The 4,442-nt window shown below is 31.8% G+C and overlaps 1 long non-coding RNA gene across 2 annotated transcripts; it reads right to left on the bottom strand.

Moving 5' to 3' along the window:
• Positions 1-2,683: 2,683 nt before the first annotated feature.
• On the bottom strand, positions 2,684-4,100 carry LOC145159778 (uncharacterized). Of its 2 annotated transcripts, XR_013737910.1 has the most exons (4): positions 3,928-4,100; positions 3,711-3,809; positions 3,577-3,642; positions 2,684-3,255 (listed from the first exon to the last, which is right to left on the bottom strand). It is a non-coding gene; the product is annotated as an uncharacterized LOC145159778 (long non-coding RNA). The 2 variants fall into 2 exon arrangements; XR_013737909.1 differs by lacking the exon at positions 3,577-3,642 and having other exon boundaries at positions 3,928-4,096.
• Positions 4,101-4,442: the final 342 nt, after the last annotated feature.

Here is a 4,442-nt window from a genome sequence, read left to right as displayed (position 1 = left end):
GCTTTCGGGTAATTATGAGAGGTGAGTTCCGTAGTCAGATGAGTGGCGGCTGTTATTTGCGTTTGTCTGTTGGCCATTGAAGAACTATAGTTGTGAGAAGAAGGGTTGCTGGATCGAAGAACTCGTGAGAGAAAATATAGCTCTGATACCATATAATGAAAAGAGTATATGAATCAATATATTGATTTCTTGAATAACATGTACAAACATGAGACTCTTTATAGCCAGAATATGGTCACACCTATAGGCACTAAACTATGAAAGAATACAACTATATTTGACTAATCATTTACAATTTGAATGACTCTAAATATATAAAAGATACGTGAAATATCTTAGTCCATAATACCTTTTCCCCATTCCAAACATATAGTTCCAAGTGTGGTAAAATAAGAAGAAATATAAGTCGGCAAGATTTTTAATAACTTGTATTGTAGTAAACATTTTCCAAGTGTGGTAAAATAAGAAGAAATCTAAGTTGGCAAGATTTTTAATGACTTGTACTGTTGGCAAAAAATTTAATGACTTGTATTATGATAAACATGACACCACACCCCATAGCTTAGTGTCTTACTAGCTCTTTAATACTATTGTTGTCCAAAAAAATCGGTAATACTAGTACCCAATTATTATTTTATGTATAAAACATTAGATTTTTATGTTTGGATCTTTAGTTTTTTATATTTGAAACTTTGTAATTTGTGTTTGGAAAATTGCAACATTGATATTTTTTAAGAAAATATTTGGTTTCCTCAGTTTCAAACTGTATCAAGCCGGACTGGAATTCAATTATTGGTTTGGATTAAAGAGATTTGAACTCAATATTGTTTGATTTTTAGTTTCGACAAAAAAAAATCGAAACCAATGAACCCATAAAAACCAAAATGATTCCCATCCCTATTTGCTACATGAATATCTCCTACACGATAAAAGGATACATGATTATTAAATCAAATATCATACAAAACTTAATAATCAGATACTAGATGATATTGTTAGACTACTTGGTGTGGAAACATGTTATTACATGTTATCACATCCAAAATATTCACCTCATCTTCCTAGTCATAATTTTAGTGTTATAACACCCAATGTGAAAATGGACAACACCAAATAACTAATAACATGTGATAACACCTACTATTTTTTTTTGATGTTTTTAATTTCTATTTTTCTAATTTGTTTTATTTTTTAATTTTAGTCATAATATTTATAAAAAAACATATAAATTAATAAAACATAATTCAATTAACTACTAATTTAAACATACCATTTTCAACTAAAAACGACATCACAAAGAAAAAAAAGTCATTGACAAAAAGCATACGATAGTCCTAATAATTTAAAAAACTTAAAACCGATACACTATTCGTCACCCAAATATTTCCGTTCGATCTTTGCCTTTCATTTTTCGAAGCATTGCAGATTGTCTTGGTGACATATTATCCTCACTAGTTTGAAGAATTGCTAGATCCTTCGTAATGCGATCTTCCTCAACTTCTCGACGAAGGAACTCCAAATGTTCACGTTGCAAGTCATATATTTTAATTGCGATCTCGTTGTGGGCGTCAAATTTCAATTTCAGTTTCAGTTTCACGTGCTCTCGAAGTCTACTTTGCTTGTGCAAGTAAAGTTTATTGTAGATGAAATTAAACTTGGTGCACTTCTTGCTTATTTGAGTCCACTTGCTATTCAACATATCATGATTGTGATAATTTTCATCATTCTTCAAAATAATTCGAAATTTACCGATCACAACTTCCTAAAAAGCGACTTTTCTCATATCGTTTCCCTGAGTTAGATTTTTTGATGTCCCACGCCACAACACCGCCAGCACGTATTCTTCCTTCGTAGTCCACCATGTTGGAGGTTCTTCTTTCGCTTGCTCCACCGCGACAGCTTTCCCTTTCCTTCTTGCTCTCCCTTTGTTTTTTTTTTTTTGGGGGGGTGGGGGGGGGGGGGGGGGGAGGGGGGAGTCGGACGTTAGGACGCCATTTTTTTTAGGCCACGTCGGAATAACACCGAAGAGCGTTGCCCATAACGATCAGTCTTAATAACAAACTCTATAATAGAAAATGATACATTGATTATTACCATGAGAATTATGACAATACAAAACTCAAAAAGATACATGACAATGGCTATATAATACAAACATCAATAACAAACAAACTATAAAAAACAATATAGGTTTTTAACTTCTAAGAACTCTCAATATATATTATACTCGATTATCATATATCAGCCATAATTAACTTCAAATTTAATGAATTCAGCATCTCTTCATACTCTTCATATATGTAGAGCTTTACATACTTGTCTATCCATAAATATAGAGTTATTATACTCAATTATCATATGTCTGCCATAATTAACTTCATATTTAATAATTTCAGCAGCTCTTCATACTCTTCATTAGGGCTGTAAACGAACCGAACAAACACGAACGATGCTTGTTTATATTCGTTCGTTTAAGTTAGCCGAACAAATGAACGAACACAAACGAATAAACGAACGAATTTTCTTGTTCATGTTCGTTCGTTTAACAAATTGCATTGTTCATGTTTGTTCGTTTATGTTCGTGAACATGCTAAATGAACATAAACAAACAAACATAAATGAACAAAGATAAACAAACATAATTCAAACATAAATGAACATATAATATAGTAATGTAATAAAATAAAATTAAGCATATATGAACATTAAAAGAACTTATATGAACGGACATAAACAGATGTAAACGAACAATATAAACGAACGTTCACGAACATAATTGAACGAACAAGATCATTGTTCATGTTCGTTCGTTTAACTAAACGAACGAGAATTTGTGTTCGTGTTCGTTCATTTATTAAATAAACGAATATAATCAAACTTCCTACCGAACGGTTCATGAACAGTTCGTTGAACGTTCGGTTCTTTTACAGCCCTATTCCTCATATATGTAGAGCTTCACATACTTGTCTATCCTTAAAGATAGAGTTTCAATATTCATATATGTAGAGCTTCACATTCTTGTCTATTCGTAAAGTAAAGATAGAGTTTCAATATTCATAATATATTTAGAGCTTCACATATTTGCCTACTCGAAAAGACAGAGTTTCACTGAAACTCAGTATCCATGTAGCCCATGTAAATCAAATATCTTGAAAATCAAGAATACTTGCTCACCATCTCAATCAAATATCCTTGTCGATTAAGGATATATTTTGTTTTCGAGATCACCAATTCCAACAAGATACTCTCTCCGTCCTAAAATTATTGTCCACAAAAAAAAAACACACAAATTAAGAAAACATTAATTATCACTAATTTTATTAAATAAAATGTCAATTAGACAATTTTGTTACATTTAGTATCGTAGTAGTTTGACTAATAAAAAATGATATTTGGGTAAAAGTGATATTTATTTTTAAAAAGGTACTATTTTTTTTTTTGAGACAAACAAAAAAAACACGGACTACTAAGACTATTATTTTGAAATAAATCATCTCCTTGAATCTAATTTTGTTTAGATTCCTTTCAAGACAACAAGATCTGCAACTACAAAAGCTTCCAACTTTCATCGCATACATTTTTGTGTCGTTCGGGATAAGGACAAGCCGGAGTAAGGTTGTTGCCGGTGACTCAAAGTTCATGCTGTTAAATATATATTTATTAAGCAGAATAAAAAACAAACAAAAATGACTGAGTTTAAAGATGTTAACTTCAAGGTCGTCGTATGTCTATCAGTCGAAAGGCAAAACACGATTGTCACTCTTTCAATCTTCAGCAACAGAAACTAAGTCGGGCCTTCTCGCAATTCCCTATTTTTAACAGTTTGAAAAACGTTTCAGTGGACTACGACTAAACGCACTAAATCAAAAATAAATGATGAACACATTTTTGGAATTAGAGAAATGAAGACGGTATAGGTTGACTGACCTCCGATTTCTTCGGGGCAATTCGCGCAAAAACTATTGTGCCCACCGCCGCCAAGTTCTGCCCTTCGGAAGTAAACGAGGAAGAAACCCTAAACTTGTTTTTTTGGGTATAAAGATACCGATCTGGGATCCTCCTTTACGTTTTATGCCACGGGCCAGCTTCTAAAAAACCACATGAGCTCAAGGTGTGTTTAGTCGGAAATAAATAAATACATAAATAAAACCAATTTCTTTTCCATCATTTTATATTATTTATATATTTATGTGATATTAAAAACGACTAATTTGAAATATAAATAAATAAATAAAGCCAATTCCCTTTCAAACCTGAATAACGTTTTATGACTTGTTCATCTAAACTTGTATGACCAAATGTCTATTTAGATGCATTTTTGAAAGCCAAAACAATACATTTTCTTACATGTTTTATTTGATAGCCGAAAGTTATCCCCATGTTTTAGTTATAGCTTATACTTGGATGATGGTATACTCGCTCGGAGAAACATAATCGATTAT

This window comes from Lactuca virosa, chromosome 2, assembly GCF_052849685.1.
Source record: "Lactuca virosa cultivar CGN04683 chromosome 2, Lactuca_virosa_CGN04683_v6, whole genome shotgun sequence".
Taxonomy (NCBI): domain Eukaryota; kingdom Viridiplantae; phylum Streptophyta; class Magnoliopsida; order Asterales; family Asteraceae; genus Lactuca; species Lactuca virosa.
The sequence above is the reverse complement of the archived record's forward strand: the minus strand, read 5'-3'. Positions and strand labels throughout refer to the sequence as shown.